Raw genomic sequence first — 14,741 nt, 5'->3', positions numbered from 1 at the left:
TTTTTATTTAAAAAAAGCATCTCACAAAGAATGGCTGGCCAAGATACGGTAATGATTTTAAAATTAAATGTATTGTTGAAAATTACTTGACACAATGTGAGATCTTACGACACAAAACCTATATCCTTTGAAGTCCTGAGTCGTGGCAGGGTTACCTTTTTAGCATCATTTATCAGTTTGCCCACTGTTGTTTTGCAGCCCTTTCCAGGTCGCGCTGGCTCATGTTGGGGCATGGCACTTAAGGCACCAGTTGCCCTCTCCCAAAGTGCCCACTCAATGTGGCTCCGCCCTCGTTGCGCTAAAAAAGGTGGGCCTTCTTCTTGGACCACTGCTTCATGGCTCAGTTGTAGAACCCTTGCCTCTGAATCAGAAGGTCATGGGTTTCAAGCTCCACTTGAGTGCAAACTGTAGGCTGGCACTCCAGTGCAAGGGTGTTCTCCCTGGTGTCCTGGCTGGCATTGTGAATGCAGGCAAACTATATAAGTATAAGGGGTATCATGGGATATGGGCGTCGCTGGCAACGCCAGCATTTATTGCCCATCCCTAATTTCCATTGAGAAGGTGATGGTGAGCCTCCTTCTTGAACTGCTGCAGTCCGTGTGGTGAAGGTACTCCCACAGTGCTGTTAGGTAGGGAGTTCCAGGGTTCTGACCCAGTGCCGATGAAGGATCGGCCATATATTTCCAAGTCAGGGTGGTGTGTGACTTGGAGGAGAACTTGGAGGTGGTGGTGGTTCCCATGCGCCTGCTGCCCTTGTCCTTCTAGCTGGTAGAGGTCACGGGTTTAGGAGATGCTGTCGAAAAAGCCTTGGCGAGTTGCTGCAGTGCATCTTGTAGATGCAAAGGTGGTGGGGGGAGTGAATGTTTAAAGTGGTGGATGGGGTGCCAATCAAGAGTGCTGCTTTGTCCTGGATGGTGTCGAGCTAAGCCTGATCTGTCCTCAACCGATATCCACATGCATGCATTTTCCTGCTGGAAAGCATTCAGAAAGGTCTGCATTACCCCTCGGTAGATTGGGACACTGCGACCACTTTTAACACCGCCACTGAGATCAGTAAACAGCACATACCACGGCTCAAACTTTGGGCATTCCTGGTCAGTGTGGCTCAGTGCCCCCCTAGAACTACCAACTGAACTATGACGGGATCCTCCTTTAATGAAGACACCCCACGATACAAAAGAATTGGAGTATAAGAGTAAACAAGTCTTACTGCAATTATATAGCATCTTGGTGAGACCACACCTGGAGTACTGTGTACAGTTTTGGTCTTCTTACCTAAGGAAGGATACACTTGCCTTAGAAGGACAGACTCACTGGCCAGATTCCTGGGATTGGGGGAATTGTCCTTTGAGGAGAGATTGTGTAGACTAGGCCAGTATTCCCTATAATTTAGAAGAATGAAAGGTGATCTCATTGAAACATATAAAATTCTTACACGGCTTGACAGGGTAGATGCAGGGAGGATGTTTCCCCTGACTGGGGAGTCTAGAACCAGGGGTCACTGTCTAAGGGGTCGGCCATTTAGGATTGAGATGAGGAGAAATTTCTTCACTCAAAGGGTTGCGAATCTTTGGAATTTTCTACCCCAGAGGACTGTGGATGCTCAGTCATTGAGTATATTCAAGACAGAGGTCGACAGATTTTTGCATATTAAGGGAATTAAGGGGTCGGGGGATAGTGCGGGAAAGTGGAGATGAGGTAGAATGTCGGCCATGATCTTATTGAATGGCGGAGCAGGCTCAAGGGACCTATTTCTTATGTACTTATGATATCAAACAACCCATTCATTGTCAAGGTTGCCCATTAAACACACCAAGGGCCCGATTTTCTGGATCGTGCAGGAAATTTTCGGGTTCCCCGAATGTCGGGTTCCGACCCGAAAAAAAATGGGTCAACCAGCTGCACGCAATTTTCCCTCAAGTGGCCAATTAAGTTCCAGCGTGTGGGAACCCTTGCTAATTGACTATTTTCAGTCAGAAAGTCCCACAGTATGATGTCATCATTCGTGGTGCTTTCAAGGTCCACAGCAAGCACTCCATCCTCTGTTGGCTTCCAAACGAACCATACAGGATGGCAGAGGAGCCTGCAACAGCTGTGGCCAGTGCCAGACCCCGAGCTGCCTCCAAATTCGATGAAGCTTCACTGCAGGCATTATTGGATGGGGTTAGGGCCCACAGGGAGGTCCTCTTCCCTAGGTCAAGCAGGAAGAAGCCTCCCACTGAGACCAAGGCTGCATGGATGCAGGATGCAGGTGTCAGCAGATGTCAACTCGCTGGGAGTCACCAGAAGAACTTGGATACAGTGTCGGAAACGATTCCATGACCTTCACCGTACAGGAAAAGTAAGAATGAAGTTTCCAACACCCTCAGCCTGATCCCCATTGCCTTTCCCCACCAGCACTCAGCTTTAGCACTCTCTTTCTCCACATCCCACTTCACAGTCACATCCATGCAACCTTACCCATTTCATCTCTCTCTATGCTCACATTCACATAACTATTCCACCATGCAACCCTCACACTCCCTCTCGCTCTGATGCTTTGAACACAGCTGACAACACACAGGGAGGGCCCTTGGTCTTGCAGCCTCACACCATCTTTGTCTCCCTCTAAGTATCTATGCTATGCAATCTCTACACTCACTCCTTCCTTCTCACTCAAACTCCACTTGTCTCCCTCATTGCAGGAAAAGAGAACTCACAACAACAGAGAGCGAGCCAGGACTGCAGGAGGCCCACCCTCAGTAGCCCACCTGACCCCCTGGGAGGAAGAAGTGCTGGAAATTGTTGGGGCTGATGTGGCCGCGGAAGTTGGGGAAGGAGAGACGGGGGCAGTCCCACAAGCTGGTGACAGAATAGTTTGCCATCTCTCTCACTGACATAACATGAGTCGCTGTTATGATTCTGAAGCTACATCATTTGGACTTATGAACATCTGCCAACTCCAATGTTCATGTAACCTTGGCATCACATCTCTAACTCCTTCCTCTACTCCCCCACAGGACCATCCAGAGCCCCCGTCCCCACTGTGGAGGAGGAAGAGGCTGAGCAGCCAGACTCCTCAGCGGAAGCTCCAACCTCTGAGGGCGCAGCGTCAGCAGAAGAAAGCGCACCCAGCACCAGCACAGACACTCACACCTCGGGGGGACCTTCAGGACATAGAGTAGTGTTGTCACCTGGTGTTTCACAGCTCACAAGTGAGCCTCAGCAGATTCTGGAGACAGGGACAGCAGTGGAGAGTCCTCGTCGGAGGGTGCAGGACTCTGCCAGCTCAGCTCAGCTGCGCTGCATGTCGACCCTCTGCCTCTGGGTCCATCCGCAAGAGAAGAGGTGATGGATCGCCATGCACAGATGCAGGAGTCTCTGGCAGGTTTTGTCTCCAGGGTCACTGCGAGTGTGGAGCGAATGGAGGAGTCCATAGCGACCATGAGCAGAGCCTTTGTGGAGTCATTGGCGCATGAACGCATCACCATGGAAAGGTTGGCAACCTCAATGGAGGAGATAAGTCGCCAGGGTATGGAAAACATGGTGAGTGCTCATAAGAGAATGACATCTCTTGAGGAGCGATGGCCATCTGTTGAACAGAGAAACCAGACCTTCATGGAAGTCCTTCTGAGTAGGACTGCCAGTGCAGATACGGGTCCCCATGGCCCCCTAAAGCGCAGCAAGGTGCTCTCAAGCCACTTCCAAGCGCTGGCCCCTTCTGGCCTGTGCAGCTTCAGGTGAGTGAGCAGCAGCCTGGTGCTCCTGGTAATCATCCTGCTGTTCCTGGTTCTGCTGCTGCCGCCTCTGCTGCTGGAGATCCTCTAATGGCAAGGGAAGGAAAAAAAGGTGTCCCATGCTTCTGGTAGATGCCTCCGCTGAGGAAGTGCTGAGTGAGGGTGGCGAGAGGGGCTTCCCAGGAGCTCACATTGGAGAAGTGTGTGAGGCTCCAACCTTCCACAGCTGTGCCTAAGCCTTGAACAAGTAGCCCCAAGCCTGCAACAACAAGGTCCTTCAACATACAAATGCTCTCCGATTAAATCTCAGCTTTCCCGAATGACCTGCAGCTGAGAGCAAGCAAGCTGGGATGCTTCACGCCAGGTTTCATCAGCGGGGTTCCCCGCAGGCGTGTTTAGCGTGGGAAACCCTTGAAAATAGCAAAGGCCCCTTAAAATGGCATTAAACATGCCAATAATTGCTAATTAGGGTCCCGACGGCCAGTCCCATCAGCGGCGGGCGGGACTGATTCGGGTCGGAGAGAAACGGCGGTCCGAAAGTCGGACGGGGCGGGGAATCAGGCGGGGGGGGGGGGGGTCGCGACCCCCTGTTTTTGTGATTTTCCCCGCCCACACGCCTGAAAACCCGCCCGACGGCTGGGAGAAAATCGGGGCCCAAATGTCACCCTCCTATAACACTGTAGTGGACACGGTCAGTAAATTACAAGGCGACAATGCAATCTTCGCATCCACGCGATGGCCTTAAACCACTTAAACCTCGCTCTCGCTCTTTTTGACATTATCTAAACCACTCAGTCAGATTATTGCCACTGTCACCATCCAATAACCTCTGCACATACCAGCCAAAGTACAATGAATGTCCATGTAAATCTGCACCTTGAAGTATAATCCTTAGCAACTTAAACAAAACCCCCTTATTAGGAATTTCCTTCTGCTCTGAAGGCGAGATAGTCCTTTTTCAATGGAACATGAGAAAATGCTTGTTTTTCTCTATAATTAACATCTCATTAAGAAAATTACATTCCCAGTAATCACACATTATGAAGCTGCATGTTCCTGCAATTGTGTTAGCAGGTTGTTACAACCTTAGAAAAACACCTATTTTACCTTAAAACAGGAGTGGGCCTTTGGTGTAGCGGTAGCATCCCTGCCACTGGGCCAGAAGGCGTAGGGTTTTGAACCCTGCTCCAGACAGTCCCGGCAAGTGGAGTCGGAGCTCCGGCTCTAAATTCTGGGTTGACATCCAGCGGGATGCTTGCGTCCGTGGGTGTGGGTGGCTCCCCCCCCCCCCCTCGCATGGGTTGTGGGAGCCCGTAAAACCCTCCCGCCATAGGACTAACCACCCTAATGGCTGGTACGAAGATGGTTACAGTCACGGAAGGAGCACTAATCGCGGCCAGAAATCCTTCCACCACTTCATACAGTTCCCCAAAGGGAACAGTATGAAGACACGTACGACGACGACCTTAAAACAGAAATGTCAGCCCCCTCAGTGCCTTAATGCTAAAAACCGCTGAGAAAAAGTAAACTTCATAAACTTTCTCCTGAATCATCCCAAATCAGCGTGAACCCATGGATTACTAATTATCAAAAACTGCTACAGTGTGACTCGATTAAGCATAATCTTACGCTATATCCTCACACTCAATTTAAAATAGAATAGAGATTTAACAGGTTAAAACAAATAATCAAATTCAGTTGAGTTATACATTCACTGTACAAAGCATTAGATTTTTTACATACAAAACCTTTTGAGATTACGCGGTGGGATATTAGTGTACTAACCACCAATATCACATTTCTTCTTTGGTTACTTTAATGGAGTGATTGACCCATTTTATTTGAAAGAAAAGAAAAAGAAATGCTGTAGGTAATGTTTCCATCAAAAAAGCCAAGAAAGGAATTTTATATAGAACTATAAGTGTCAGTAACTCAGTATTGTGCTGTGTCATTTGAAGGCTGCAGTTCATAAATGCCCTTGCCTGTCCTTCACAACAGTAGCTCGGGCAGTAAAATAAAATCCTTAGAACTGGCACGGTGAAAGTTAACAGTCCAGTCTTCTTATGCCTCTTGATAACAGAATGTTGCCCCGAACCGTATCTCACAGTTTGGAGGTTTCACATGAACTATAAACCCACACAGCCCTTTTCTCTGAACAGGGTCAAACAAGAACTACAGAATCTGAGGATTGATCCTGCTTTTATATCTGTTAAATTTAGAAAGAAAGATAGAACTTGCATTCCTATAGCGCCTTTCACAACCTCAGGAAGTACTAAAGCGCATCACAGCCAATGAAGTACTTTTCGAAGTGTAGTCACTGTTGTAATGTAGGAAACGCGGCAGCCAATTTGCACACAGCAAGCTCCCACAAACAGCAATGTGATAATGACCAGATACAGGAAACTTTCTGGTATCCGGCACTGACGGGACCGAGCTGGTGCCGTTAGATCAAAACTGCCGTATAAACCAGCGCTAATGTTAAAACATACAGAGCTTTTCAGCTCCGTGTGAATCAACAAACCCTGTTGCTTAGCAACAGCTTCAAAACAGTCAGCTGCAGCTGCAAGCGTCTCTAGCTGAAGCTGTTGCTTAGCTACAGACCTTGCAGAGCCTGACTGGGAAAAAAAAAGCAACGAGAAGTAAAAAAACTTATAGAAAACGGCCCCTGAATTTTGCCAGTAGTTAGAGCTTTCTGGACTTTTAACCTCCGGTTAAACGAAAGTTTCCTGTAATCTGTTTTTTAGTGATGTTGATTGAGGGATAATCATTCGTCAAGACACTGGGGATAACTCCCCTACTCTTCTTCAAATAGGATTGGGATACTTTACGTCCACCTGAGAAGGCAGACGGGGCCTCGGTTTAACGTCTCGTCTGAAAGACAGCACAGCGCTCCCTCAGTACTGCACTGAGAATACCAGCCTAGGTTATGTGTTCAAGTCTCTGGAGTGGGATTTGAACCCACGTCCTTCTGACTCAGAAGTGAGAGTGCTACACCGAGCTACAGCTGACTTTCAAGAAGGAAAAGTAGGCAGAATTGAGAGATATCCCCAAGCAAAAATACAATGGAACAACACATTTGAAGGTGTAAAGAAAGAAAGACTTGTGGGAAATGGACAGGAAGTCCGCCAAGTTAAGGCCCACGTGAAAACGTTCCGATTCCCAATGCGCACAGGCTAGTCTGAAAAAGACCACCTGTCGCATGCTGGATTGAAAGAACATTATTCAGTTTAATTGTAGGGAGGAAGCTTCACGGTGCTGAGGCTCACTGCCCAGAGCAGGGATCTTCCAAGCTATTTCCAGGAAAAAATAAAATCTTTCATTCAAATGAGAACAAAACCTGACGAAGTGTTTTGAGATTAATACTATACAACCTTACCGCTTAGAAACCAACAGCTGGACCTGTCTACCAGGAGTAAAGCAGTGACATTTTGCGACGGCCAAACATCGAATGAATGCTTACTTCATAAAACTTTCACTTGATGCCAACCCTCTTAAGCCATCAAGATAAACCTTTATAAAACACTGGTTTGGTCTCAACTGGAGTACTGTGTCCAATTCTGGGCACCACACTTTAAGAAGATGTGAAGGCCTTAGAGAGGGCGCAGAAAAGATTTGCAAGAATGGTTCCAGGGATGAAGGTCTTCAGTTACGTTGATAGACTGGAGAAGTTGGGGTTGTTCTCCTTGGAGCAGAAAAGATTGAGAGGAGATTTGACAGAGGTGTTCAAAAATCATGAGGGGTCTAGACAGAAATAACAACAGAAAACGTTGGAAAAACTCAGCAGGCCAAGCAACATCCGTGGAGAGAGAAATAGAGTCAACGTTTCAGGTCGAAGACCCTTCGTCAGGACTGAGAAAAAAAAGCAGGAAATGAAACAGATTAAGAAGCAAGTTAGGGGGCTGGGGAATGGGGGAGGGGATGAAAGAACAAAAGGGAAGGTCTGGGAGGGGCGAGGAGACATTAAGAGATATTCAAGGCAAGAGACGAGATGGTAATAGGACAGGTAAAGAAACAGACAATGGCTCTAGGTGAAGTGTGAAATGCGCTGGCAGAGTGAGAGACAGCTGCCATGTGGGAGAGAGAAAAAAAAGGAAAAGGCACAAACCAAAAGTGTGGATAAAAAATATATAGAAATATGATAGGGGCCGAGGTTATGATCTGAAATTGTTGAACTCGATATTGAGTCCGGAAGGCTGTAAAGTGCCTAATCGGAAGATGAGGTGCTGTTCCTCGAGCTTACGCTGAGCTTCCGTGGAACAATGCAAGAGGCCGCAGATGGTGAGGCCCGAGTGGGAATGGAGCGGTGAATTGAAATGACAGGCGACCGGAAGCTCGGGGTCCCCCTTACGGACTGAACGGAGGTGTTCCGCAAAGCGGTCACCCAAGGGGTCTTAACAGAGTCGATAGAGAGAAACTGTTCCCATTGGCGGAAGGGTCGAGAACCAGAGGACACAGATTTAAGGTGATTGGCAGAAGAACCAAAGGTGACATGAGGAAAAACTTTTTTACTCAGCGAGTTGTTAGGATCTGGAATGCACTGCCTGAAAGGGTGGTGGAGGCAGACTCAATTGTGGCTTTCAAAAGGGAATTGGATAAGTACCTGAAAGAAAAAAAATTGCAGTGCACCGGGGAAAGGGTGGGGGAGTGGGACTAGCTGAAGTGCTCTTGCAGAGAGCTGGCATGGGCTCGATGGGCCGAATGGCCTCCTTCTGTACTCTAACCATTCTATGATTCTATGGGGGAGAAATTCGGTATCGACCGTTTTGGGGCGCTAACATCAGCCGGCTGCAAACTTTAGCGCCCGGCGCAAATTAGCACCGGCGACCGCAAAATTCATCCCCAGCGTCCCTGGAGGTGATTGGAGTGGTAAATCAAGCACTACACACTTCTCTTAGGGCGCTAACATCGGGGAACGGGGCGCAACCTCAGAGCTCTGTCAATCACCCAGTACTCAGACAGTCTGCCACTTTCCAGTTCTTAAAGGGGAGGGTCCATCATGCTGCACAGCCTAACCCTGATCATTGCTGCTTGTGACCTGGGCCTGCAAGGAGCTGCAATCCATCAACCAGGAATATCATGGCTGATCAGTGGCCCAGGGAGAGAGCTCGCCGGTTCAGAGACCAGGCATTGGTGGCTCTGGTTGTGGCTGTGGAAAAAACAGGAAGCTCACGCCTTTAAATAGCGTTCCCCCCCGCCTCCTCAGCTCCCAGCCGACTGCAAACCATCCCCTTCTACCTGTTGTTCCTAGCGGCAGGAGCTGAGGCAGGGGGACGAGAATCCATTTCCGGTCCAGGGCGCTACCGGGGTGAATGCGCGCTTGGATGGCATCACGATCTCCGGGCGCAGGAGATCGTGGCGTTAGCATTTCGCGCCACTGCAAACCACCAGTTGAATTTCGCGGGCGGCGCTAAAATCTCCGCGCACGGGCGGTAAGTCATTAGCGCCCCCGGAGGCGCTAATGGGAGGTGCTAACCAACCGAATTTGTCCCGCTATGATTCTAAGATAATGGGCTGGATTTTGTCAATGGGGACGTGATGGAGGCGGGACTCCCACTTTTTGGGTTGTAGTCCCGCCTCCATCGACTTGTGGCCAACCCACACGATTTTCCCTTGATTGACCTTGTTGAGCCCGCCCAGCCGGGCTCAGCAGGCCAATTAAGGGACACCTGGTTACAGGTGACGTCAGGGATTGACATTTCATCTATCAGGAGTTTTGACAGATGAAAAATCAGCATTTGACAGCTCTGTGAAGCTGTCAAACACTGACAATCTGACTTCTAACTTGAGTCCTTCTCCACAGACTCAGTTAGAAATCTCTCCAGAACAGAAAGCTGAATGCTGCAACTTTTGACAGCTCGCAGCCATTCTGCTTTCTGTGCTGGTGAGATGAGGGACTCCTGAGACCTGAAGGAAGGAAGGCTGCAGGAGAAAGTAAAGGTAAGTAAAACTTATTTAAACACTTTACACACACCAAACACACTTAACTCTGCACTCATGCACCCATCACTCACCTGAACACTGGACATCTCGAACCCCCAAGCCCTTCAGCCCGACAGTCCGCCTCGTTAACTTGGCGTGGTTTGGAGCCGTCGGGCAGCCCACACTTCAGGGCTAAAAATAGGGATTAGGCTAAAAACTGCCTGTTAACTACCTGTTAACAGGCACTTAATTGGCACTAATCCCTTTCCCGCCTCAGGGAGGCGGCTCCCAGCACAGGTCGGGTACCCACCTCCTGGGAAACGGTCATGGAGGCGGGTTGGGGGCGGGAAAGGTTTGTGCCCCCCGATTCTGCAATTTTCCCCCCACTCCCGCCTTCAAACATAGAAACATAGAAGATAGGAGCAGGAGTAGGCCATTCGGCCCCTCGAGCCTGCTCCGCCATTCAATGAGATCATGGCTGATCATCCAAATTCAGTACCCTGTCCCTGCCTTCTCCCCATATCCCTTGATCCCTTTGGCCTTAAGAAATATATCTAACTCCTTCTTGAATATATTTAATGAATTGGCCTCAACCGCCCTCTGTGGCAGAGAATTCCACAGGTTCACCACTCTCTGGGTGAAGAAATTCCTCCTCATCTCAGTCCTAAATGGCTTACCCCTTATCCTTAGACTGTGACCCCTGGTTCTGGACACCCCCGCCATCGAGAACATCCTTCCTGCATCTAGTCTGTCTAGTCCTGTTAGAATTTTATAAGTTTCAATGAGCCTCCACGGGGCTTGGAAATTCGAGCCCAATGGGTTTGCATCCTGGGTTTAATGGGGGTGGGGGTGGGGGTCAGGGGGAAATGGCTTTTTAATGCATATTCCACAAAGTGTTACACCAGCAAAGACTTAACAGTCGGTGAGACATTTTCTGGGTTTTTCTTCTTGATAATGGTCAGGTTCTTTTGGGAGAAGGAATGGACTTATGATTTATCTGCCGCTTGGAGGCTAATTATGAAAATTTATAGGCAATAAAATATGACAAAGTTCAGAGAACGGAAAAGCTGAATGGATGGCTGTATTTTTCACTTGGTATACGATTAACCTAAATGAAAGACCTATGTAAATGATTTGAATAGATTCATTTCCCAGTGAAGCTGACTTAAAAGGGAAGTGTTGCTCTACTGGACGGCCTCTCAGATGTTCTCGGAACATTGCTACTGGAGTAGGCCTTTCAGCCCCACGAGCCTGTTCTGCCATTCAGTTAGATCATGGTTGATCTGTACCTCAACTCTATTTACCCGCCTTTGTTCCAAGGCCCTTGATACCCTTACCCAACAAAAATCTATCGATATCAGTTTTGAAAATTTCAATTGTGTCCCCAGCATCCACAGCCATCTACGGGAGAGAGTTTCAGATTTCCGCTAATCTTTGTGTGGAAAAAGTGCTTCCTGATTTCACTCCTCAATGACCTAGCTCTAATTTTAAGATTGTGACGCCTTGTTCTGGATTTCCCCAGCAGCGGAAAGTTTCCCTACATCTACTAAAGCCAGGAATTGGACGGGGCCTCGGTTTAATGTCTCATCTGAAAGACGGCAGCTCTGACAGTGCGGCATTCTCTCAGTGCTGTACTGGTGCGTCAGCCTGCATTATGTGCTCAAGTCTCTGGAGTGAGGCTTAAACCCACAACCTTCTGACTCAGAGGTGAGAGTGCTCCCACTGAGCCACGGTTGCCACCTATACCCATGCTCTGAGTACCAGGTGGCACTGGCTGGCCACTCCTGCACTGCAAAAAGCCGTGGCAATCTTGGGACAACCAGGCGTGTGCAGTCGTTCTGGACTAGCTGCTGATTTCCTGATCCTGATCGGCCCCATAGAATAAACGGATGAAATTCAGAGCACAGGTTATACCAGAGATTACTACATAGGATATATAGCACAGAAACAGGCCATTCGGCCCAACCAGTCCATGCTGCCGTTTATGCTCCACTCGAGCCTCCTCCCGTCTTTCCTCATCTAAATCTATCAGCATAACCCTCGATTCCCTTCTCCCTCATATGTTTATTTAACTGTCCCTTAAATGTATCTATACTATTCGCTTCAACCACTCCCTGTGGTAGCGAGTTCCACATTCTCACCACTCTCTGGGTAAAGAGGTTTCTTCTGAATTTCCTATTGGATTTCTTGGTGACTCTCTTATATTGATGGTCCCTAGTTTTGTTCTTCCCCACAAGTGGAAACATTCTCTCTGTATCCACTCTATCAAAACCTTTCATAATTTTAAAGACCTCTATTAGGTCACCCCTCAGCCTTCTTTTTTCAAGAGAAAAGAGACCCAGACTGGTCATCCTTTCCTGATCGGTGTACCCTCGCATTTCTGGTATCATCCTTGTAAACCCTAGTGCTTGGTTTGCTTTTTTATGGCCTTGTTAACCTGTGTCGATACTTTTAGTGATTTGTGTATTTGTACTCCGAGATCCCTTTGCTCCTCTACCCCATTTAGATTTTTATTTTCCAAGCAATATGTGACCTCCCTATTTTTTTTAACCAAAATGTAATACCTCACATTTATCTGTGTTGAATTTCATTTGCCAATTATATGCCCATTCTTATTAATGTCTTCTTGTAATTTGTTGCAGTCCTCCTCAGTATTGACTCTCCCCCCAATTTGATGTCGTCGGCAATTTTAGAAATTGTGTTTTTGATTCCAAATTCTAAATCGTTAATATAAATTGTGAACAACAGTGGTCCCAGCACTGATCCTTGTGGAACATCACTTCCCACCTTCTGCCACTCTGAATGTTACCCTTTACCCCTACTCTCTGCTTTTTGTCTTGAAGCCAGCTAGCTATCCATTTCCCTGCCTCTGCATTCCCTGACCTTATTCATCAGTCTATTATGTGGTACCTTATCGAAGGCCTTTTGAAAATCTAGATAAATTACATCTACTGCATTACCCATGTCTACTCTCTCTGTTACCTCTACAAAAAATTCAATTAGGCTGGGCAAGCAAGACTTACCCTTTTGAAATCCATGCTGACTATTTATTATTATATTTTTGGTTTCTAGATGTTCTTTCATTTTCTCCTTTAGTAGGGATTCCATTATTTTTCCTACCACCGATGTTAAGCTGACTGGTCTATAATTCCCTGGACATGTTCTATCTCCCTTCTTAAATATAGGTATTACATTAGCTATCTGCCAATCCTCTGGCACTATACATTTTTCTAAATTACTAAATATGTGTAGTAATGCCTCTACTATCTCTTCCCTAGATTCTTTTAAAATGTGTGGATGCAATCCGTCTGGACCAGGGGTTTCATCCTCTTTGAGTTTCATTAGTTTATTTAATATATCTCCTCATTTTATTTTAAATGCAGTTATCTCATTTCTGATCTCTTCATCCAATGTCATCTCCACCTGTTCCATCTCCCTGGTAAATGCTGAAGCGAAGTAAATATTTAATATCTCTGCCATCTCTCTATCGCTGCTTGTGGTATTATCCTGTCCATCCCTTAGTGGCCCCTATTCCCATCCCGACCTTTTTTTTATTTATGTGCCTGTAAAATATTTTACTATTTTGTTTTATGTTCTTTGATAATTTAATACAATAGTTCCTCTTTGCCTTCCTAATTGTTTTTTTTTTACTTCTCTCCTAATCTCTTCATATTCTCCCTTATCATGCTCTCTCCTACTGCCCATGTACTTAATGTATGCCTCTTTCCATACCCTCAATTTTTCCCTCATGGCTTTATTCATCCACAATATCTCATTAGTGTTTAGCTTGATCTTGTTTTTTAGCGGAATATATTTTTCCTGGACTTTGTTGAACACCGTTTTAAATGTTTCCCATTGCTGTTCTACGTTCATTGTTTGCCAATATTTTTGTCCATTTTATTTTCCCAAGTTCTATTCTCAGCCCCTCAAAATAAGCTTTTCTCTAATCTATTACCCTGGTCTTTGTCATACTTACGTCATTCTCAATTATTATCATAAAGCGTATTATATTATGGTCACTATTGCCGAGATGGTCCCCACTTTTACTTCTCTTATCTGCTCTGGTTCATTCCCCATTACTAGATTCCATTACTCCCTTGTTGGGCTTTTTACATATTGGGTTAGAAAGGAGTCCTGTACACATTGTAGGAACTCCATTCCCTTATCCCCTTTACCTATCTCTTCTGTCCAATTGATATCTGGGTAGTTAATTCCCCCATGATTATTATTCTATGTTTTTTACTCAAAATCCTGATGGAAACTCTACTGGAAACTGGTCCAGCAATCTCAATGGGGAAAAAAATCAGCCATCAATGAACTAATAAACTATTCAAATACTGGTTTGAAGCGGCCAGTTAAAAGAAGATTAGCTATTAAAAGTGCACGGTGAAATAGCCCAGATAGGTTTGTCATGTAAGAGTCAATAAACTGTGAGTATTTACAGAAAATGAAGCTGCAATGTATCTGATGGATTAGGGGATTTGTGTTGTAGGTCTAATAAACAAAAAAGCACATAAAACCTATAATCCAAAGTGCTTAAGGGAAGGAAGCACACTGACCGAGAAAGTCCTTTGCTTAGTATTTGGTTTAGTGCCGAGTTAGTTGATCTCAATAGTGGGTGGGCATTAATACATGTCCACAACTTCAATGGGGAAAATCAGTCACCAATGAGCTTTTATACTTTTTATACTTTTCAAGTACTGGGCTTTGAAGATTGGATAGGCTGGGTTTGTTTTCTTTGGCACACAGGAGGCTGAGGGGAGACTTGATTGAGGTGTATAAAATGATGAGGGGCCCAGATAGAGTGGACAGGAAGGACCTATTTCCCCTTAGCAGAGAGGTCAATAACCAGCGGACATAGATTTAAAGTAATTGGTAGAAGGTTTAGAGGGGAGTTGAGGAGAATTTTTTTCACCCAGAGGGTTGTGGGGGTCTGGAACTCATGGCCTGAAAGGGTGGTAGAGGCAGAAACCCTCGTTGCATTTAAAAAGCACTTGGATATTCACTTGAAGTGCCTTAACCTACAGGTCTACAGACCAAGAGCTGGAAAGTGGGATTAGGCTGGGTGGGTCTTTTTTGGCCGGCACGGACATGATGGGCCGAATG

The 14,741-nt window shown here is 46.5% G+C and overlaps 1 protein-coding gene across 1 annotated transcript in view; it reads right to left on the bottom strand.

The window, feature by feature from the left end:
- LOC147123754 (dedicator of cytokinesis protein 2-like) overlaps window positions 1-14,741 on the bottom strand; it is a 1,461,504-nt gene that overhangs the window by 500,137 nt on the left and 946,626 nt on the right. The gene's annotated exons all lie outside the window — the stretch shown is intronic.

This window comes from Somniosus microcephalus, chromosome 2, assembly GCF_052327205.1.
Source record: "Somniosus microcephalus isolate GS21.2 chromosome 2, FLI_Smic_1.0, whole genome shotgun sequence".
Taxonomy (NCBI): domain Eukaryota; kingdom Metazoa; phylum Chordata; class Chondrichthyes; order Squaliformes; family Somniosidae; genus Somniosus; species Somniosus microcephalus.
This window is presented reverse-complemented; position numbering and strand designations above follow the sequence as displayed.